Here is a 24,635-nt window from a genome sequence, read left to right as displayed (position 1 = left end):
AGGATACAGCTTTGTTTATGATGATGATATTATTTTGTTTGTTTCTTCATGATGTTGACAGTTATAATGTTTTTAAACCATGTCTTTAACACCGTCTCCATTTACAAGTGCAACTTAGATCTACAGAGAGGTAACAGAAAACTTTACCCCAGTACTGCCTCATGTACTACTAATGGACAAAGGCAGCTCCTAAATGCTTTATCCCATGCAGGGGTCCCCTCAATGTATCTATGTATGATCCCAGTTATTCTTATTAGGGGTAATATACAATTATCAATCATGGGATGGATAGAATACATTATTTCAAGCACAAAAACAGAAATTGCGCTAGGCTTAAAATAGCCCACAAGGGCCCTTAGCCTAGTACTTACCTATAAACCTATGAACAGCCAGGAGTGAATAAGTAACTGATAACACTGATCCATCAGATGAGTGATATTACCAATCCACGTAACAGAGATGACCAAAGATACCAAAGTACATCTGCTAAATGGCCCCAACCATCTTCAGCTGCTTTCAACAGCCGTATGCTTTACTATGTCGAAAAAGCTTTAGATGTCCATAGTTGCCACTGATAATAACTATGCTAAAATGGCTGTTTTGGGACTAACTCTGGTATATGTCGGCCCCTACTCTAAACTCCCTTTCGACTATCCTAATTTTCTAGTCTTCCTTAAGAATCATGCAGCTTTCAGGTAACTGAGAGCATATGTACTGGGAGTATAATGGGTTGACAGACTTTAAAAATTCCCTACAGAGTACGGTCAGAAATTCTGGGTGAGCAAATGGTGTAACTAAGGAAATGATTTCATGAGCTTGGATACTGGATCTGAATTTTCTAGACATAGTAAGGCATTGTTCTGTTTAATTCTGGTGCTTGCCAAAAAAAAAACAATTACTAGAAAATAGAAATCAAAGTCTAAACCAACTGTATTTGAAGTACTCAATATTGTAACAGTGACAAATGAATAGGAAAGGAGATCTTTAGAAAAGGGGAGGAGCAAATTACATAGAAAATAAATGGGGATTGCAGGAACAATACGTGCAGAATAATGTTTTGTAGGAGGAGTGAGGTTTAAAGGAAGGTAAGAATTCAGCAATTTATGTAATATTGGATTGATCATAACAATACAAAAGAATATATGTGATGTATAATGCTTGAGACTGGGAACATGTTAATATATAAAAAAAAGATAAATGTATGTTTCCTGTGTCTTAAGTGATAACTCAATAAAGGTGGTAAAAAAAGAAAGAAAGAAAGAAAAGCTGCAGCTTTTCTCCTCACATCCCAAAACAACTACTTTAAGTTTCCCTTATCCAAATGGAAAAAAATAAAAAAAAAAAAGGAAACACATTAATTGGACAAACCAATAGCTCCAAACGAATAAGCTTGTTTAACCCAGACATTTGAAAATAAAATTATTAAAGGAAAACAGAACAGTAAAAAATGAAACGTATCAAAAATATTTTGGGAGGGCCTCTCCAGATATTAGCCCTCCTATGTCCCAGTGTCCCTCCTCACACTCCTATATACACACACACACACACACACACACACACACACACACACACACACACACACACACACACACGCTTTGATTTCTATCCTCGCCTTACATGGCTCAGTGAACATCACTGCGTTAGTGGAAGGGTGAGCAGTGAGGAGATGGAGGTACCCTAGTTTGGCGACGTCTAGACCAGAAGGGGCTTTGTTTTCTGTACTCTGCCCTAATATCATAGATACAGGACTACAGTTGTGTCAATGCACCCTTACAATGCTCTCTCTTTGCATCCTTATTGCCTAAGTAAATTAAAACACTGAGTAACATTTCATGCTCAAAATCAAGTGTAATCCAAAAGGTCTAGCCTAGTTAGGCGATCCAAACAGAAAGACAAAAGATACAAAAGCAGAAAATGCATCTCAAAACTAATTTTACTGTATGCAGTTTACAGTTCTCTGCTTTAACAGTTAAATGTCAACTAAAGCTAAGAGTTAACAAAAAAGTTCAGCAGCATAAAGTATAGCAGAATGAGCCACTATATGCAAACAAATTTGTTAAAACATTAGTGTGCATTATCAATACATCAAATTAAAGAAACATTTGAAATGTATTATATCAAAAGGCTTCTATATTGAAAAGTTTCTCTCCTCGTACAGAGTTCATTGATCTTGATGTAAAGCAACACTGCACCACAACAGCATTATACAACAGTGTACCTTTATCTGCCATGGCTACCAGCATAACTGATTTATGATCTTACAAAAATATATGCTAAATACAACTCAAAAGTATTAGTGTCTAAGTATTAGTGTCTAACAATGTAAAATACAAGAATGAAAATTTTACAAGGAATAAACCTCTAAAATATGAAAAGTAAGTCTAAGCCAGAAAAATGAAAAATGTCTCAGAAACCTGAAATAATACTGGGTATACCTTCACCCCACCAAACAAACAACTTACAGCTGAAACTTTATAGAAAAAAGTGTTCAATCACAGAAGGAACAATAACACACTGGACAATTTTATTGTCAAAAACTTTTCAGTTTGATTCTCAAACTCACTAAGCTATGACCTAATGAATCAAACAAATTAATATCAACTTAATAAACTATGGACTTTTTGTAGGCAAGTACCTTTACTGAAACTTTTTGAAATGTGTACTGTATTAAACACCAAGCAAGAATTACTCCACTGACATTTAACTGATGTAATTAAGTTGGTATAATTTATGTGCTACAGACCAAAGCATCCTCTTTTAAGGGGTCAGATGCCCTCCACTTATTAAATGCTGTCACCGCAAGCATGCCAATCTTGGGTAATGACATTATGCCTGGAAAATAAACTAATAATCAACTAATTTCAGTTACTTGACCAGCAAATGAGGTATTTCAGATGTTGCTATAAAAGAAAATTCATCCATCAGCAGACAAGGTGTAAAAAAAAAAAAAAAAGAAAAGAGCTAGTCATAGCCTGACAAAGTAACAATTAAAACATAATAAATACACTCAACAAAGAGGAAGCATAAAACTATTGACAAAGAAATCTTAAGTTTAAAGATGTAATGAATATTTGTTTACAAACAACAACCATACAGTGTCAACTGCAATTCCTGCAGAAGTTTTTTACTCCAGAAAAATTAAACTCATTACTGCCTAAGGGTATTATGCAGTGTTTTAATGCTACAATAAAGCCAAAAATGCACTTTGTCCTGTGATGATCTCATCTTTTATATTCTACCAAAAATGGATAAAAATGTTCACAACCCACACAAAGGGCAATTACATCTGGCAAATAATCTTTGTTATGGAATTTAGGTCAAACAATAACAGTAACTAGAAGCCTATACAAATGTATTTATTTTTTTGTTTACTGGGGTACAGCACCAATCAAGTATGACCATTTGCAGGCTCAGCCTGGGTAAATTGCCTCAAACTGCATCCCACATTCCTTAATAGCTCATTTTACCTTACAAAACTGCAGTGTTTTCACTCTCGTGTAACTATATCATGGCTTGCCAGCACTAACATAAAGGTTTTGAACCATCACTGTGACCTTGACTTCTTTATACAAACATTCATACGTATACAGCCGCTTTATTATATACACACCAAGTGAGACCTTGATTTGTTTATATATATATATATATATATATATATATATATACATATATATATATATATATATATATATATATATATACACACACACACATACATACATACACACACACACACACACACACACACACACACACACACACACACACACACACACAAGCACACTAAATATACATACACACAACTTGCCTAGGGGAGTGAAACTGCTGGGTACAAAAATCTCATCCCTGTGCATTTATGAAACCTAGGATTTCTACCACAAAGAGCAATCAGGAGGAAAAATGGGCAGACACTAGTCAAAGATATTAAAACTATAAAATGTCTACATAACTTTTAAATATGAAGTACATCTTGAGTTGGTGATCCATAATGATTTTTATGATGCTGTCCCTTTAAAGACAACGATTACACCTTTAACAACATTAAATCAGAAGAAAAAACTGTGTTGATAACTTTGCCAAACTGTAGTGGTACTAGGATTTTAAAGTTTTGTTGTTTTTTTTTTTTTTTTTTGCCATTTACCATTTCAAATCCTTTTTTGACTATACAGGATAATGGAGTCTTCAGCATATTATAAGAATTTCAGACTTTAACTGTGAAGATATATCATTAGTGAAAACAGTAGTAAGTAAGGGGCCCTGAATGGAGCCATGGCACATTCCAATACAGATGTGAACTGGTGCAAAGCAAAGTTGTGTTAGGCTACTGCTTGAGAGCTATGCTGAAGATTGCTAGCAAACCAGTATGCAACAGATGCTCTGTTGTCTGCTGGTTGAAGTCTTCAAAAAGGATAATATGGAATTTCCAAGATGGTGGTCGTCTGAGTAGCACCCTCTCCACAGAGCTCTTAAGCAACTCTAAACTAATACTGCCACTGACAATAAAGCATCAAGTTTAACCATCATAAAGTAAGCCTAAATGAAAAATACATTGGTTTTAGTTAAAATTTCATAAAAATCCGTCTCAAAAATAAGTCTAAGCCTGTAATACTGGAAAAACAATTTTTCAGCACGAGTTTCCATGTGTTATTAGAGGCCTGGTGCCTTCAGCACCTCTACAGACAGCAACAACAAGGGAGACAAGAAAGCAAAACGAAAGTTTCAAAATGCCTAAGGAAGCTGAAGGTATGGAAACCCAAACAACTAAAACCAAGCTATCAGTAACAGCTTCTCCAGAAAAAGAAATTACTCCCAAAAGACAAAAAACAACTAAATGCAACAAGAACAGAATAAAGACATTGCCAAAAAAAAAAAAAAAAAAAAAAAAAAAAAAAACGATAATCCTTTCACCATGGAAGACCTAAAAATGCCATTCTTCCTCTACACAGTGCAAGGATTCGCTGAACAACTCAATAATTTTTGTGGCACCCTGAAGCAAATTGCTGAAAGAATGGACTTTATTGAAGAAAGAACCAAAACTAATGAAATGGATCTCATACTTTTAAAATCAGAGGTGAAAGCCAAAGACAAGGCCCTGTCCAATATTCACTCCAAGTTATTACACCTAGAAGCGAGGAGCAGAAGAAATAATCTTATCATCAGAGGTCTTCCCAAAAAATATGAGCACAACCAACTCATTCCCACAATAAAACAAATTTTCAAATGTCTACTGCCTTCAAGAGAACCTGCGTCCGACTGCATAATCAAAGTTCTCACAGAGCCTTGTATAAGAATGAAAGCAGCTCAGGCTCATGTTCAATCTATGTTAAACTCCTTAACCACCAAGATGTACAAGACATTCTGTCCACTTACAAAAAGCACAAACATTTCAAATGGAATTCATACCCTATCTCTATTTCTCAAGACATCCCCATGGAAATTAAAGAAAACCGCCGGAAACTGTCCCCTTACTGTACAGACCTTATCAAGAGAAATATAAAGTTTCAAATGAGATTCCCTTATACTCTCACCTTCTGCCAAAACGAAATAAAATACAGTATGGCTTCGCCTAAAGAAGCCATCCTGATAGTCCAGAAGTGTTTTGGAAAAACACCTGAAGTTTAAGACTCAATACTGCTTCATTACCTTTATTCTACTTGTTAGCATTCCCGTTTCTTCTTCTCCAGATCCAGACAGCTGAAATTCTACACTAGCACAGCACGTCTCGCATTGGTGTTTTTTTTTTTTTTTTTTTTTTTTTTTTTTAAGATATAATACTCTGCAGCCATGTTTAGTATCCAGCTACCTTTAATCTGATGTGATGTTACCGGGTCTATATTACGAGAGTGAAAAGACGTTTACGTGAATATGTAAACGTCGAACCGTATAGCGTGAAGTGGACTTAGAGCGAAAGTCGAAAACCATGAAAATGGAACTATCGAATTTCCATGGTTCGCCCATCTGTGGATTAGCTGCATAAGGTAAGTGTTGGATAGTTACGGAGTTTAGGGATAGGGTGCGGGTTAAGGTAAGTACTTAGATAAGTAATGTATGTTAGATTTAGTGTAGGGTTAAAGGTAGGGTTTTGTTAAATGTATGTATGTAGGTTATTTATTTTGTTTGTGTATATTTTCATAGGGGAAATGTGCGGTAGTTACGGACCTTAGGGTTAGGGAGGGTTTAAGGATAGTGTATAGATAGTTTTGTATGTGGGGTTTAGTAGTGTTGGAGGTAAGGTTTTGTTAAATGTACGTATGTAGATTATTTGTTTTGTTTGGGTGTATGTCTGTAGGGGACGTGTGCTGTAGTTACAGACCTTACGGTTAGGGAGGGGTTAAGGAAAGTGCATAGTTAGTTGTGTATGTGGAGTTTAGTGTAAGGTTAAAAGTAGGGTTTTGTGCTTTAATTTAGGTTAGAAGTAGGGTTTGGTTAAGTGTATGTATGTGGTTTATTTATTTTATTTGGGTAGGTAGTATATAGGTAGTGGTGGGGTTGGCAAACTATGACAGTTCGATTTTTTTTCCCGCTGTTTAGTGCGTTCGGGATTTTCATGTTTCGCGGTACAGGACTCAATATTTTGGTATTCGCGCATAGGGTTTTTCGCCTTCATAATATAGACCCGATGTTACCCAGGGGACCTTTAAAGGTGGTAATGTCTCCCATGGTAACCTGTACACCACAGGAAACAATGTCCACTTCCTGCAACTCTAGCAGTCCCAGTTTTGGTCGTGGGTCTGCATACTCATAGGCAACGGTGGTTTGCTCCGCTTTATAGCTCTAGCGAGACTGCCAGTAAAAAGTAGGAGGTATACAGCTCAAGTTTTACCACCGATACACACACTGTCTTGATGATGCAAAAGGCTCCAAGACTTTGCGAGCGGTACGTACCTTTATTTAAATCAGGGTATATACGTTGTGCTAGATACCGGAGTTGTCAGGTATCGCAAGTAGTGTCCGTTGTGAAATAGGAAAAAGGAAGAAGTACTAGACAAGTCTGTCAGTCTCTGGGTCTCTCATCTTCATATTTGGATGTCTCAGAAAGTCTTAGGAAACGAGAGACGAGGATCCTATTATAATCCAGGGCACCTGTGCTGAGGAGTTTATGTACATCCATCACACACACTTACACGCACCCACGCAATCACACACACAAATAAGGAAAATCAGCCAAACTTTAGATATTGTGGTGGGAATCCAGTCAACTGAGTAATGTGTTCGGAGAGCAAGTTAACAAATGGAGAGCAAGTTAAACAGAGATAGCAAAAAGTCTCACCAGGATACAATGGCAAGCACCATATAAAAAGAGTGGTTAGCCTCCAAAACAGCTGAAAGTCACTAGGCTAAGATTCTGGTGGCTAAGCAACACTTCGAATAACTGACTTACTACTATTAATTAGCTGATGTGTGCTATGTGTGGATCTAAACACAGTTAGTTCTTTGCTCTAATTCAGGGTTAAATATGAGATGTCAATAATATGTGCATTACAATGGGAATGGGGAAGTGTGTTTGAGAGCTTCAGTGATTACTATATCGACTACTATACATCATTCACATTAGCCAATCACTGCGCCTATTAGGAGTCCTGGCATATCAAAGGCTAGGGGGAGACTCTCTAGTCCACTCTATATTGTATTCTCCCTAATCCCTCCTAATAGGATAAGCTGGGTAAATAATCGGAGATGAAGAAAACAGGAAAGGATTTGATAAATGGGTCGTTCCAATGTTATCTCAGGAAAATCTACAGCTATAAATTTGATAGACTGTTCATTATATATTTGTCAATCCTGATACTAAAGGTAATTTCTCACATGGTTTATGTCGCTCACATGATACAACGACTTCAAGTTTGTGTCTGAGTTTTAAAGGTTGGAAGTAATAGTAATTAATATTTTTCATAGCTGTTGGTTTTGATATCAATCTCATCCATTACGAACACTACAGTTCAGCTAATGTTGGGTGTCCAAGAAACCTATTTGTGTTTAAGTGATATAGTTGTACTCCGTCTGACCTCATCAACAATGGACATTGATGCCTTGATATTTTTAACATGTTATTCGGTTATTTGGGGTTTATAACTACTGTCTATTTCCAGAAGTTACCAATTGCCAATAATTCTACCTATATAGACTAAAGACTAGGCTATAATTTCATTTAATGGCATCCCCGCAAGGAAGAGCTTAGTGGATGTGGTAGTAGGGTTCCTGATGTCGACAAATGGAATGAAGTCATTATTGTATATAGTATGTAAATTCGTTTTTTTTTCATATTAGATACTCATACTAGTTCTTCTTTTAAATGCAAAATTGTTCTTGATCTCTATATTTCTCTCTCAAGTATAGAGGTCTTGTGGGTAGGCACAGGGGTAAGTTTGGGAGAGAATAGTGCTGCATTTTCAACTGTCATTTTATGGGTACTCAATTGGCATTTTAGTGTTGACCCTCTTAAGAGTCCTCCGCTTTTCGTTGATATCTCAAATACACCAACAGTTTTAAATCGTGACAGATACTAACCATAGATAAAGTGTGGAAATTCTCCTCATGGAATGTTAGAGGTATACAAGACAAAAATAAAAGAAAACTACTAATGCACCTCATTCAAGAAACACATATGACTGATGAGAACTGGAATAATGAAAATAACAGAAAATGGGTTAAGGATACCATTCATGCAGGTATTAGCTCAAATTCTAAGGGGGTAGCCATTATAATTAAAAACTCTTTTATACCTACTATTATTGATAAAGCATCGGACCAAGAGGGTAGGCGGTGTTATTTCACTTACACTTCTCCATTGCTTCCTAAACCAATACTAGTCTTAAATATATATATGGACCTTGCTCTTATCAGCACAATTTCATTGTGAAAACCTACAATATCCTATTTAAATTCCCTAACTATTATTACATTCTGGGGATGATTGGAATGCAGTAATTGACCCTAACATTGACCGATCTAGTCAATCTAAAGCATACAACACACAAGCTTCACTCACTTTGACGGAATTAATGTCAGACTTTAACCTGGTTGACCCTGTCTCTTTTGGAGAGAACACTTGTGCTAATAATAAACTATACATATTTCTCTAGCTGCTATAACTCCTGGTCACATATAGATGTTTTCTGATATCCAATATCCTAATAAATGGGCAACTTAAATTTCTTATTGAACCTAGGTTTTTCTCAGATCATTCAAGGATCACTCTAATTTTAAATTCTGATTTCAGACCCACTTCATTACATAAGGTCGCTAGTTGGACCATTAATAACAACTTGTTATATAATCCATCAGTTACTGATGAGATTACACTAGTTTTATCCAAGTATAATTCTGAGCAATGCAACGTTGATATTCCCTATGATATCCAATAGGCTGCTTGTAAAACAGTAATTAGGAGGGATACTTATTCAAAAATTATCCTTCTTAAAAAAGATGAGAAGAGATAAAGAACACCGTTTGACCTCAGAGATTAAAAGCTTAGAGAATAGACTTCAAACTAACTATTCCCCAGACTTGGAAAAACAGATGGTAGAGAAGCAAAAGGAATTATTTGAATTACATCACTCTAACGATTCCATGTAGGAATTAAGATTCATAACAAAATACTATGAATGGATACAAATCCCTTCCAAAGTTTTAGCCAGATTAATCGAAAACAAAGAGCACCTAAAATTAATCTTATAGAGTACCAAGGCACTCTCTATAAATCTGACACACAAATCATACAGCTATTCCACCAAATATACTCTGCTTTATACGCAAACAACAAATCTCGGTTTTTGAGATTAAAGATCATCTCAACAACATTACATTCCCAACACTCAATGAAAAAAAGAAAAAACTCTTACTTGCTCCCTATAGCATACAAGAAGTCCACAATATCATTGATAAACTTACTACTTCTCCCCAGACTTCTATAAAACCCTCAAAAATACTTTAGCCCCATGTTAATCTATTTAACTGTATCTCACTTAATGGTATCTCAGATCTTTACCTTAACTATTCTAAAACCATACTAATCCCCAAAAATAACCTAGATAACTCTAATGTGAATAACTACCGACTGATATCATTAATGAATGTGGACATTAAAATCCTATCCTCCTTGCTAGCTGAAAGAATTAAAACAGTTATTTCTTTCTTGGTATCTAAAGAACAAGTAGGTTTCATGTCCCAAAGACATACATGGGACAATACTCTGACACTAGAGTCCATGATTGGTCTTACTAAGAAGGACAAAAATCCAAGGTATACAATGATTTTAGACGCTTCCAAGACTTTCGACAGGGTAGATTGGAGTTTCCTGTTCACTGTACTATCATATTTTGACATTCCCTCTAGTTTCATAAATATGATCAAAACTCTATACAATAGTTCCTTTACTCAGCTGTACATAAACAAAAATGTATCAAAGCCAATAAAAATGTCAAATGGTACCAGACAAGGGTGCCCTCTATCTCCTTGCCTTTCCCGTTTATATCTCGAACCTCTATTTCTCTCCATTAGACAATTAACATACAACTCTATCTTCAGAATTTTACACACGAAAATAAGTTTGACCGCGTTTGCGGATGACCTTAACATCTATTTTGAATGTCCCTTGACTGATACCAAAAAATTATGGTGACTATAAACACGTTTGCACATATTTTAGACTATAAAATTAATTTAGATAAATCCTGTATCTTCCCAATTAACCCAGCAGCCCACAAAGAAAATATACCCATAGAATTTCCATTTAGAATTTCTTATTCCTGCAAATACTTAGGGGTTAGGTTTGACCATTCGATTTTTTCCACAGGCCAATCTAACGTTTCTCATTTATGGACAACTATATCCCAAGACCTAAACAGATGGCAGCAGATGAAATTACCCCTCCTTTCAAAAACTTCCATCATTAAGGTGAACATCCTTCCAAAGATTCTTTATCACCTTTATGCTTCTATCTCACATATTCCTAACTCATTCTTTACTAGAATTCATAAAGCTTTTGCTAAATTCATCTGGTATCCAAAATCTGTTAGGGTATCCTATCAGAGACTTGTTGCTCCAAAAGCTAAAGGTGGCCTGGGGATGCCAGATCTACAGCTTTATCAAAGAATCCTACAAGCCAATAGATTAATTACTATCGCCAACTTTCAGACGAACAATCATACTTGGCCCCTGCTTGGATAAAAATATGGTATAATCCTGTTTTGCAAAAGAACATAAATCCCAAAGCTCTCCTTTTTTTTGGACTCTTCAAATCTAAGGAAATTAAAAATACACCATACATTGAAGTGTAAAATAAATTCTTTTCAAGAAATTTTTAAGTTACTGAAATTGGACAAAGCCCTTCTTCTATTTCAGCCCATTCATTTAAACCCCTCCATCAAGTTAAATAACAGCATGATCAATCTTAATGATTTTCCTTTAATAAAAGACTTTTCACTTTGGGATATACACAAGTACAAAATCCTTTCACCAAGTGAATTAAGAGACACCTTAAAAGTATCTAAGAAATAAATTATAATTTTACGGCAAATAAAAGAAATTATTACATTTACATCCCAAAACTTTACAATTCCAGAGTATCACTTCCTCCAAGTATCTAACCTGATGCAGATTCTAACAAGCAAAAGGAATGTGTTATCTCGTTCACGTAACTACATAAATACACTCCAGTATCAAGACAAGTTGATCTTTGCAAAATACTGGGACCAACTTGGGGTCACCTTTCTAGATGAGCAAAAAATAGCAGCCATTAAATCCACCATCTCATTTTCCCCATTCAAAAAACTCATCTATACACAATTTATGATCAACAACAACCTGTACTACACTCCTTAACCATTTCAACCCCAACATATCTCCTGCTTGCCCCTGCTGCTCATTCCCACAAGCTGATATCTTACATATATTATGGTTCTGCCACTACTCACACAGTATTTGGTGTTCGTTGAAAGGGAGACTTGAAAAGATGGGATACCATAAATCTACCCTCTCTTGGGAGATGGCAATATTACACATTACTAACCTTAAGCTTACAAGATTAAGACTTTCATATCCTTATAGCACTCTGATGTCCACAGGGGTGGTGCTGTGGTAGCGTTGTCGCCTCACAGTAAGATGCTGTCCGGTTCGACTCTCAGTTAGAGCGTCTTCTGCGTAGAGACATGCGTGAATGGGTGTACCTTCATTGAAGGTTGTGCGTCAGGGCTGGCAACTCGGTACGTAAAAATCAACTGCCAATCATTAGCGGACCGGAGTTCTGCTGTGGCGACCCCTAACAGGGAAAAAGCCGAAAGTCACAACATCCTTATAGCATTCTGCCTTCTAGTAAAATTCTACGTCTCCAAACACTGGCTAGATTGGTCTAAATGCCTTGGAAGGGTTTCAGTAAGTTGGCCATTAAGTACATTACTTCTCATAAGCTCATAATCACAAATGAGCTTAAACGTGCATATTGTCAAAAGCTATGGAATGCCATATTTGAACTTCTGGCAGACAATTAGGTATCACTGACATAGTATCACTAGGACTCCCAAGTTCTTTTTACACTTGAAGATTAAGATCTGTGGTTATGGTTGGTATATATATCAAATAGAGGCTTCAATTTTTGAATTGCTTTGGTACCCATCAAACATATAAATTGTTCTATTTTATATTTAGTTTTGTTTACACTCTAGGGTTTGATTTATACTATGGCAGCACTACTGTACATATTAGGTTCATAGGTTCATACTAGGCTATCTGCCCTAGGGCATTTATAAGCCTAGCCAGAGTGTGTTTGGCTTTCGCCACCCATTTTAAATTAATTTTGCTATGCCCTTTTTCGAGGTTAGTATACTGTGCCTCTGTCTAACAGTGACACAGAAGTGATACCCGGGGTAAACCTACGATCTCCCATCCACTCATCAAGATTCCTCTTGAAGAGAGTCAATGAGGGACTCTGCCTAACCTGGACTGGGATTTTATTCCAGAGTGAAGGGAGCCTCTGGGTTATGAATCTGTCCCTCCAGCATGTGCTATTTATTTCAGTGCTGAGGTTCAAGTCTCTCAAGCGCATAGCTCGATGGGATTTGGATTTTCTGAGGTGCAGCATGTCCATTAATTCCAGGTTGGACATGGCTTTATACGTCAAGCACAGATCGCCTCTGAGCAGGCGGTATGCCACCGAGTAGAGCTGGAGTTTCTTTAACCGGGCAGCATATGGCATCTGTTTGAGCCCTTTGATCCTCTTGGTGAGGTACTTTTGGGGACTTTCCAGTTGCTGCAGGTGTCTGGTAAGGTACATCCCAAAAGGGGCATTGTACTCAATTATGGGCCTGATGAGGGATGAGTAAAGAGGCACGATGACCTCCCCTGATCTAGATGTGAATCCCTTCATGATTAGGTGGGCTATATAAAATGTTTTTCTAACCACGTTGGCCACGTGGTTGTCAAATGAGAGATTGCTATCAACTTGGGTCCCTAATTACTTCTTCTGTACTTAATGGATTACCACCTATGTGGTAATTTGTGGGCACTTTGTTTTTGCCAAAGGGGACGACTATACACTTTTTGGCATTTAGCTTGAGGTCATGGCTCTGGCACCAGTTGTCTGTTTCTATGAGGCCCTTTTGGAGGATGCTCGTGTCGGCTGGAGAGTCGATTATGGCACCCAGTTTTCAGTCATCTGCGAACTTGGTCAGCCACAGTCCTTCCGTGTTGGCCTGCACCTCCGAGAAATATATACCGAACAAGAGAGGTCCCAGGACTGAGCCTTGTGGGACGCCACTTGTAGCTGGTTTGGAGTCTGATATGGCTCCAGCAATTCTAACCATGTGGGTTCTGTCCTTGAGCCAGTTTGCAACCCATCTAGTGACATAGGGGTTCCTATTTAAGCTGGTGAGCTTATCTATAATGCCCGAGTGGGGTATTGTATCGAAGGCTTTTGCGAGGTCCAGGTAGGCTGTGTGGACCACCTTCCCCTCGTCAATGGCCTTGGTGACTGTTTCAAAGAAATTGACCAGGTTTAAGAGGCAGGATCTGCCCTTAACAAAGCTGAACTAGGTAGGATCCAGTGTCTGTAGGTCCCCAATATCTTTATTTATGAGGTTCATGATGATCCTTTTCATAGCTTTGCAGACCAAGCTAGTCAGGCTTATGGGGCGATAGTTTCCAGGATCCGTTGAGGCACCACCTTTGTGGAGAGGGACCACTGTTGCTGTACGCCACTCTTTGGGTACATATCCTGTAGTAAGGCTGAGATTGAACAGTAGTTTTAGGTTTGGGTGTAGCTCTTCTTGGAGTTCATGTAGGACGCAGCCCGGAACACCGTCTGATCCCATTGATGCTGTGTTTTTTGCTTTGGAGAGGGCGGCTCTTACCTGAGCATCTGAGATGTCAGGGGGGCAACACTCTGCTGGGATAGATATTTGCCCTTTTGTTGGGGGGGGGGGAGTTTGCACTGAACCTGTCAGCTAGGATGTTGGCAATGTCTGTGGGTTCGATGTATTTTTTGTCATTTTGGACTAATTCTGAGCATATCTGGGAATTCCCACCCAGGTTCCTAACATAACTAAAGAAAGTCTTGTGATTATCCTTAGTGTCCAGTGCAATTTTTCTCTCAAAGCTGGCCTTAGACGATTTTATGAGTGCCCGTAGTTTTTTGCTAATACTGATCAGAGATGCCTTCCCTTTTTGGGATTTTGCTCTATCATGTAGTAGCTTCCTCCTTCTATTGTATAGTTTGCTTATAACTGGGGTCCACCAGACAGGACGTCTGCCTTTGGAGGATTTGGTCTTGGTTTTATTTGGGATTGCATGATCCATGCATTCCTGAAGGTGTTCACAGAATGCGTTTATAAAGGATTTTGCGGTCTGGGCCATATCTTCCACAGGCTCGGGGGCTTTGAAGGATTCCACCTCGGTTTTGAGGAGTGTGAAATTTGCTTTAGAGAAGTTTTTCACTGTGGTTTTCTGGGCAGGGGGTGGGGTCGGGATGTGAATATCCAGTGAGATTAGTTTATGGTCTGATCTTACCAGTGAGGGATACACTTCTGGTCTGGAGCATAGAGTCCCCATGTTGGTGATGATCAGGTCCAGTATGTTTTCCCCTCTTGTGGGAGTGGTAACAAGTTGTTCCATAGCATTCGAGTTTATAAATTCTAGGAACCTTTGGGCTAGGGTGTTGGAGCTAGAGTAATGCTCCCAGTCTAAGTTTGGGTAGTTGAAGTCGCCCAATATAATGGTGTTTGGAGAGACCTTCATATTTTCCAGTGTTCTCAGGAAGGCCGAGTGGGGTTCCTGGGTTTGGGAGGGTGGTCTGTAGCAGGCTATAAACTGGAAGGCAGTTTTACCCACTGTTAGTTGCACATGGATAGTCTCTGATGCTTCGTGCTGTGCCACCAACCTGGAGGTGTGGGTATCTTTGACGAATATTGATACTCCCCCTCCTTTTGTGGTTCGGTCCAAGTTTTGGGGCCGAAAAGCATGGTACTGAGGTATAACCTGGTAGTGCTGGGGTGCTCTCGGGAGCCTTGAGCCAGGTTTCTGTTACTGCACAGATATCAATGTTCTCCATGCTAAGGAGAGTTTTGAGTGCATGCATCTTGAGGTTTAGACTTCTGGCGTTGAGTAGCATTACTCTTAGTTTCTTATCCCTTGTGATACCTATGGAGGTGGGTTTGTCTTTTGAGCCTTGCCTAAAAAAGGCACTATGGGGGAAGCAAAAGCCTTTGCCAATATCCGAAAGCCCAGGGGTGACAGGTGCAAGCCGTCCCTAGCGAAGCATTGTGGCTTGTCGAGCATGTCATCCCAGGCTGACAGGCATTGGATCCCCTTTGAATGACACCAATACTTAAGCCAATTGTTGAAATTGATCATCTTGTCTTCATATTGTGGCATCATTCTTGGTGAGGGTAAGATGCTACTCAAGGTCAAGGTCATACCAGCCTGGGCTACATGCTCAGAGAGCTCCTCTATGTCTCTTTTTATGTAGTCCAGGAGGTACGTCTCAGGTCATTCACACCAGCATGGACAATGACAGAGTCATATTTGTACTTGCCTTGGAGTGACCTGAGTGCTTGTGTTATGTGGCGGATCCTAGCGCCCGACAGGCAGCTCACTGTGACCTTCTCCTTGTTCAGCCTGGTGAGCGGGACGTCAGTGTGCCTGACGATAGACTCTATTACAAGTGTATAAGTTGTGTTGTTTAGCCTTAAGGGCTGTGACTGTTCGGCACACTGGCTTTGTAAGCTATGTGTTGTACGTGTTTTGTTTTGGGGTAGCGGTTGCTTAGGTGTCTGCTTTGGAGGTCTCTGCTGCTTAGGCAGATTTTATTTAGAGCCTCCGAGTATGTTTATGCGTTTGGTTTGCTGTCGTGGTAGGTCTATTTGAGACTGGAATTGTAGTGAGTGTGGTTTCCTTCTCCTCCTGACTGGTTACGCCAGTACTGAGTTGAGAGAGCTTAGCCTCCAGTTTGGCTATATGGTTGCATCTCTCACATGTGTTGGAATTTGTTGGGAGAAGGAGAGGGTTGTCTGTGTACATGAAGCAGTTGTAACATTGCCTCAAGATTCCCAGATTCACCAGCTGGACCGGGGAGGAGATTGACAACTGACCTTTGGGCATGCTAGAATAGTATTGGGAATTCCTTTATAATTGAAAAAAAGGGCCAATGGGGAACAAGCTACTCAAGGGGAGCTTGTGAGGGTGTAGTGCTTTTAATTTTTTAGTGCTGACTTATATAATTGCTTTAGTGAGCAAGTGCCAGGTAACTTAAATGCAATGTGTTACAGGTAACTTAAATGCAAAAACAACAAACAGTAACTTTCTTTCAAGTGAAACAAGGAAATAAGTACAGTAAGCAATGCAGATATCACTAGGGATCAACAGAAGCACTGAAAAGCCACGTTTTAGGTGGAATTAGCGTTTCAGGGAAATAACAAGCAAACAAACAACAAGCATACAAACAAAGCTAGATTCAGCAGGCCTGGATCTAGTCTATGCTACAGCAAACAAGGTGTACCAATTTCAGTAAGAAACAGTTCAAATATGCAGGCACTATAAGCCTTTAACTAGAAATTCCCAGCTCAGAAGGGCAGAGTCCAGCCTCTCCTCCCACAAGAGTGCAGACCACGAACCTTCTTAATGTAAAATAACTGGCCTGAAGCCCAAGTGCTTAAACCAGAACTAATACACTTTTAGAATAACAGACAATCAGCAGTTCCCAACTTAGAAGGATGTAAGCTACCTGTCCTGCCACCACAGTGCAGGCCACAAACCTTCCTAATGTAAAACAACTGGTCTGAAGCCCAAGTGCTTAATCCAAAAGACTTAGAATGATAGCTACACTTTAATCAAGTCACTACCAAGCAGTAATAAATACAATTGAATACTTTAAAGAATGCCTGGATTAGTGCTCAAGTTATACAAACAAAGCTAGAGTCAGCAGGCCTAGATCTAGTCTATGCTACTGCAAACAAGGTGTACCAATTTCAGTAAGAAACAGTTCAAATATGCAGGCACTATAAGCCTTTAAACCAGAAATTCCCAGCTCAGAAGGGCAGAGTCCAGCCTCTCCTCCCACAAGAGTGCAGACCACGAACCCTCTTAATGTAAAATAACTGGCCTGAAGCCCAAGTGCTTAAACCAGAATTAATACACTTTTATAATAACAGACACTGAGCCCTCAATCAGCAGTTACCAACTTAGAAGGATGTTAGCTACCTGTTCTGCCACTAAAGTGCAGACCACAAACCTTCTTAAAACAACTGGTTTGAAGCCCAAGTGCTTAAACTAAAAGGCTTAGAATGAGTTACACCAAGCAGTAATAAATACAACTGAGTACTATTAAGATAACGCAAAAGCAAAATAAAGTAGGAAGAAACACAAATACAGTAAAAGCAGATAAATATTTTTTTTTTTTTTTTTTTCAGTGAGCAAATGAGATGGGCCCAGGAGTTACAGGACAGAAACAAGTGCAAATGCAGGCCTTCAAATCAGAAAGTTGAGAGAGATGGAAGACCTCCCAAACGGCCAATAACTACAAATTCTGGGCCAGAACCACTCCTTATGTGGTAGACAGGTTACCCAATGCTTACCACTCCCACTGATAAGCTAGAAGGCTTCCCTCCAACACAGAAAGGCTTGGGGGGCTCAGAAGATTACAAACAGTCCTGGATACAGCAAATCTGTATCTGGAACACTAATTACAGGAAAGGTAGGAAACAGGCTTACAATTTTTTTTTTTTTTTTCAGAAAAGTAGCAAAAACAGAAGTAAAAACAATTCACATGCAGTGCAAGCTGGCACACTTGAGTATGTAGCAATATTAGTCCACACACAGTTTGAAAAAATGTAATTAAATTAAAAAGGACTAAAAGCAAGTGCAGAAAGGGTTTATTAGGTAGAATGCGGTAAAGAGATGGGACTGGGGGAGTGTCCTAGATCAAATCTACAGTGGGGCGGGCACTGCAAAAGCCACCAAATTTAAACTACAACCAAGAACAGGGAGGGGGGGTGGGGAAGACAGTTTCAACAGAGATGTGAGGAATCACAGTGCAAATTATAGTACCAGAAAAATATATACTGATCTCTGCATATAAAGGAATTTCAAAGCAGTCTAACAACTTTCAGTGAGCTCAGATGGCTAACTGCAGAGATTCAGACACACACACAATATTTACTGAATCCAAGACACACAATATTTACTCACTCAAATCTTAAATAAGTGCAGAAAATATACTTAAATCAACTTATATCCAGTTGATATATGCAGACAAGTCTCAGTAGCCAGCAACTCGATTTAAAATGATTACTAGATAGTTATTATTTTTTGTTAGTATGATCTATGATGTAACAATGTGATGTTTCTAACTGCAAATGTTTGAGTTTTGTCTTTAACAAAATGAATAAAAATTCTATTTGAAAAAAAGGATAATATGGTTAACATCAAGTGCTTTCAGAAAATCTGAAAAAAGTACTACACGGGCTGGGTATGACTATCATTTCAGATGGTGAAAAACTACATAAACAGCATTTAGCTACATACCAAAGCTCAGTCAAAAAACTATGCTGTGCTGGTGTAAGTTTGTTATTCAGAGTGAAGTAATGCGTAGGCTGCAAATATGTAAATCTTGCAATGATTTTAGAGAATGGATGCAAAACCTGAGTTACCCTACAGTTGCTCAGCTTTGTGTCTTTTTCCTTCTGTCCTTCTCTGAATACAGGTAGGATTTCAATGTTTTCCATATAGATGCAAAGATGATATATTTTTAGGTTTCTATTAATGATTACAGTTAGTGGGTAAACTATGCTTTTTGTTAGCTATCATGTAGATTGATAGAAGACAGTGCATGAAAGGTAATTTAATTTTATGAACTAATTTCCTAACACATTTTAATGTGACTGGTTTGGAAGTAAAATCAGGTAGTGAGGTTAAGGTTGTCAGTTGTTGAATTATCCCACTCCCCTTCCTAACCCTAACCTAGTGTTAGCTCCTGGTCACTGCCTAAACCTAACATTCCCCCTCCTAATTTGCCTTTCCTTCTCTACTTCATTGCTTGCTAACCTACTGCCAAGTCCCAACAGCCCCCTAAATCTAAAATCTACCTCCCCTTCCTAGCCCTGACATAATGTTAACTACCGGTCACTACCTAAACTTTACATGCCCCTTCCCATCAGAAAACCTAAAGCAACCCCCCATCGAGTTTCCCTTCCCCACTTCATTGCCTGCTACCATTGCTGCAGCTGCATCCCTGCACTCACATTCAAGTTCCTGCAGCTGCTCGGCCAGGTGGGCGGATGGAGAAATATCTACTCAAGCCCATGTTCATGGATTTTGAACAGCTGGGGCTCAAGTGGCTCTAAGAGTTCTAGCAATTTGTATATCTGTCAGATGATTTAAAATTATGGGTGAAAGTTTCTACTGTATCTTTATTTATGGAGAGATTCTGAAGGTTATTTTCTGTGCTCCCCAAAATTTTGTTAACATTCCAGAAAGTTGCTGGTTTATCTTTGCTTTGGATTGGAGGGTAGTTATGAATATGCCGAAAGAATTTCCAATGGGGAGCACCAGAGCTTTGGTTCATGTAATAAATCTCATGCAGATACATGTGGTTTTGAATAAATAATTAAGGAGAAAATAGAAATGACTGCCCAAGTCAACAGTCACCCTCAATGGTGAATTAAGCATGTACACTTGCAATACTTTCAACAAGCTGGTACAGCATTCTGATTTTTAGTGTTAAATGAGCCCCAGTCTTCAGCAAACTTAGCGTGTAATGTTTGAGATAACACCTGCTACGTAAAATCTTATATACACATCAGATTACTGGAGGTCAGTTATGGAAACCTTAAACAGCTGATGTTTTTTATGAAAAAGTATGAATAATATCCACACACACACACTTTAAATTTAATGCAAAACCCCAGCATGAAGGTGTTTTTTGGTGAGAACTAGATTATGCACAAGGAATAACAAACAAGGAACAATGACAGCTGTTTGTTTGATCCAAATATATGAGAGAGAAAACAGTCTATCGCAGAACTGCTGTGGAGAGTGTTAGTAGTTATATGGCCAAAATGAAGACTCAGGCCCTTGAGAACTTCGGACTACAGTGAGATATATTCTTGACAGTCTACATGGTTTAATAAATCAAAGTTTCAGTATCCACTGGAAGCTTTATGAAAGCCATATACAAGTCCTGACATTGTTCCTTAAAGATCTGCTGGGCAATGAAGAGAAGGTCAGTTGTTTTGTAGTACGGCAGGAGCTCACAAACAAATTCTGAAAGGACTTCTTAGCTGAAAAAGAGATTTTCTGAAAACTACAATAAGCACTCTCCTGTGATAGTTAGACGATACCCCTGTAATTTCTACAGGTTGGCTTACCTGCCAGTAATGACATTAAGCATTGCTTAAGTCTTCAGGAATTTCAGTTTCAAGTGTAGACAAAGAATTCCCAGAGATTTAATACCAGCTGAGGAGTAGGCTTGGGTTTATTTGGGATTTAATTTGTGGAATATACAAGTCTGTTTTGGGGACGGATAAAAGTTAAATTTTATTTGCAACATAAAGAAAATCAGATTAAGAAAATTATAAGATAAGTAGTAATAAAAGGTATAAGCCGAGCATGGAAAGAAGCAAAAGAAAAAAGGAAGAGTATGAGAATAAATTAATAATTTTGCTTTTGGTGATGGGGTAAAAATGACGTGGAAAGTGAAGGTACTATTTTACTGATTCTGGTTTTCCTTTGTTTATTTCTGCCTGATGCTTTAATTTAAAAAAAAAGTTAAATTGATAATCTTTGTGATTAGTGTCATGGGATCGTTCACATTTATCTGCACTACTACTACGCTCTCAGAAAGAGGTCTCCTCATACTACCTGAAATCGGTCACTTTAGAAAGGCAGCGAGTCCTCATGCTGTACTGCAATGTAAGTTTTGAAACATGAATTCATGCACTTGATGCAGTATGATCTTCCCAGCATCATTGTCAAGTCTGTCACTTGCTGAGCCACCAACTAGCTTTGTTGTTCTTGTTCTGCTTGACTATACCTCTTACTTCACTAAAGAAGGTTTGTCATAGCATTCTTCATCACGGTGATGTGAGGCAAATTTGCGAGTGGCATCTGTCAACTATCACAGATATTTGCAGTTTAAGAACACTTCAAAGTGCTCCAGAACTCAGAGAATAATTGGCTCTTGTAGCATGGAAAAGGTTAATTTCCTTTGTCAAAACAATATCTTTTGTCTTGCTTTGCTTGGTTATTCATGCTACCAATCTCATTGTATGTTTCTGCCTTCAGCTGCTGACAAGTAAATAAAAGTAACACAGTTGCACACTGCTCTACCCTCATAACCTGGGCCAGCCGCAAGAGTGAATATGGGACTGTTTAATGAAACACAAGCACAGGAGCAACATATTGCAAGATATGGACAGTAACATTCTGCAAGTTGCAGACAGGAACTGGTAGAAGAAAGGCAAAAAAAAAAAAAAAAAACACTAGTCCTCTAGGGTTTTCATTTCTGTATCATAAAACATCAGTGGATTGGGGGTAAAGAACCATTAGCTGGTTAGGACTTACAAACTGCATTACTGAACCAGGGTGTGGTCTTCTAGGGGCAGCAACAAGCTGCTACAGTTTATGCATCTTCACTGCCTGTCCGAATATACCAGAGATGGTGGACAGTATAGTGGTGGTCTGCATCAGGCTTGGCCAATGAGAGAATCTGCAAGTGGCTTGTGGACTGAAAAGTGCAGAATGCTGTATCGAGGTATTAGTAGTGTTCAACGGTCTGCATTATGGGGCATTTTCAGGTTTACTCCAGTATTCTGTATCATGCCTTGCACAGGCACAGAGCTATGCTCAACGACAAGTACAGTCACAGTAAGCTACAAATTCACTTAGCAAAAGTTTGTAAATGTCTCATAAACCAGAAAAGAAGCACCTTTATTTTGAAGGATGTTAATTTCAAAAACGGGTCAAAAGAATGTCAGTGACGCTACGCACAATAACTACAGCAGTCAAAACCAGACTACATACAAAAATAATGATTGCTGAAACTGTATTTAAAACATAAAAAATAAAATAGGCACGACAGCTCTTTTAAAAATCAAAGTGGGATGAGTGAACTAACACGTTACCCTATAGGTAAACATACACATTTTATAAATAAACTTCACATATATATTCCACTGACAAGTTAATAAAGCACATCAAGTATGCTTATCTACTTGGCAACTTGTACTTTAAAAGTTTTGCTTCGGTATTCATTTTACCGTGATTTATTTAACAAGCAGCAAACACGTGAAAGTAATATGTACAAGTGCAGTTTTCTCATGCACTAACACAAAATACCCCTTACCCTTTTAAACATGGAAAACATACAGTAGCATCCACAATGTCATGCTTGAAAAATAAATCAAAGTAACAACAGCACAAACGATTCTTCGTCGAATGACAGTTGACTTACTGCACATCGTACCTTGGAAAAGTAATGGAATCTGTATGCTCAGGAGCAACCTTGTAAGTAAAGCAATGCCCCGGGAGTCGTTAACCCCGTGCACCCACAGCGTGGATAAGATACGGTGCTACCTATTACGTGCACGAATTTGAGGGTGGGGGGAAACGAATATAACAACACAACTAGTTAATACAAACAACAACAGACACGGACACAGACTACATCAACATATTCTGGTACTGCAGATATAAGGAAATGTTACACTGGCAGAACGTACGTCACCCACACCGCCATATTACGGTTGTCAAAATGCGGAAGCTGGAAAGGGGCGTTCAAATAGCCAAGCTTACAACTCGGTGGGTGTTTCAGGTGAGAAGACCTGATAAAACATACTTTTGTTTGTTTGTTTTTTATCCTTAACGCTACCCTGTTCGTATTTAAAATACATATATGTGGAATATTAGCCTTTACTAGCGACCCCCCGTGGCAGTCTGCTGCTAGTGTTTAAACAGTGTGACAGTCCATCATGCTACCCAGTTCAACAATAATAAAGTAAAGCGCAACAATAAGATAATGTTTCCAAACCAAACTGTCCATGCGGACGTTTTGTTGTTGTTGACACATTATTATTACTATTATGGCTGTTCTGAATTGACAATATTTTGACTTTCTAAATAAACAATGACTCGCATCTTGCAACTCTACAGTCCAATTCAGCCAAAAAAAAAACACAGAAGAAGAAGAACATGCAGTATAAGAAATGTGTTCGAATATCAAATCAGCATTTACAGTGTAGTGAATGGAAATCAGCTGTACAATATGGAGAAAATACTGCCGTTTTGCCATATAGATTTTACAACCGCTGCATTTACAATTGTCTTATGGCCTAAGAATATGTGGTGTGGTAGGTGAAAAAATACTTTCTGGCCAGTATTACTTGGCTTTAATTTTTTCAGTTTTTATGAAGAGCTCACAAAACATGGGGTACTTTCCACTTACAGAATTCAGACACGGCTCACTATCTCTATAATGTTTCTGGAGCTGTATGTTACATTTGTAAGTATATTTGTAGGTTTTGTTTTATTTTTTTTTTTTGCCCCGTCACATTGTTATCTATGGAAAAGTCAAAGAACATCCAATTGTGTTGCAACTGATTCTTGTTTCACAAATAAACAAAATCTTGTGAAAGGCGACACAATTAAAGAGGTACAACATTGTGTAGTGTTTATGTTGGCTGACTGCTTAATAGTGGTAATTCAGATAATTGATTTTCTAAAGAAGTGAGGAGCACATTTCCAGTTTCTTCAGGTTATTATTACAATGCAGGGAGTGTTTTTTATGATTGTTATAGTGGGCCATGTTGATGATACATTGTCATCTTGGGTTCTGGTTATTTGAGCAATGTATTTAATTATGGTGGCAGAGATGGAAATGGAACTTCATTATATTCCAAATGGGATGCGACTAACTGACTAATTGTTGGCATTATAAGAGTGAGCTTGCTGTTGAGGTTTTACATATTTTCATATTCAAATTGATTTACCAGGGTGCTAGTTGTTTGATTACCATTAATTTATGGCTTCCTAGCGAAATGTCAGCACTAAAAATTCTGACTGCTGTCAAGCTGAAAAAAGATCGAAAACAAAGGACAAGAGCAAATTACGAAAATCACTCTTTTTCTTTATACTTCTTTTGCCCTCTCCCCCGC

General features: G+C 38.4%; 1 protein-coding gene across 4 annotated transcripts in view; it reads right to left on the bottom strand.

The window, feature by feature from the left end:
* CHID1 (chitinase domain containing 1) overlaps nucleotides 1-23,226 on the bottom strand; it is a 1,907,544-nt gene extending 1,884,318 nt beyond the window's left edge. The window contains exon 1 of one of the 4 annotated variants that reach the window (XM_044082893.1): nucleotides 22,949-23,226. The gene's annotated coding sequence lies outside the window, so the exon portion shown is untranslated. The other 3 variants (XM_044082892.1, XM_044082890.1, XM_044082891.1) reach the window with 3 other exon arrangements.
* Nucleotides 23,227-24,635: the final 1,409 nt, after the last annotated feature.

The sequence above is a fragment of the Protopterus annectens genome, chromosome 9.part0, assembly GCF_019279795.1.
Source record: "Protopterus annectens isolate FY-2018-M chromosome 9.part0, PAN1.0, whole genome shotgun sequence".
Taxonomy (NCBI): domain Eukaryota; kingdom Metazoa; phylum Chordata; order Ceratodontiformes; family Protopteridae; genus Protopterus; species Protopterus annectens.
The sequence above is the reverse complement of the archived record's forward strand: the minus strand, read 5'-3'. Positions and strand labels throughout refer to the sequence as shown.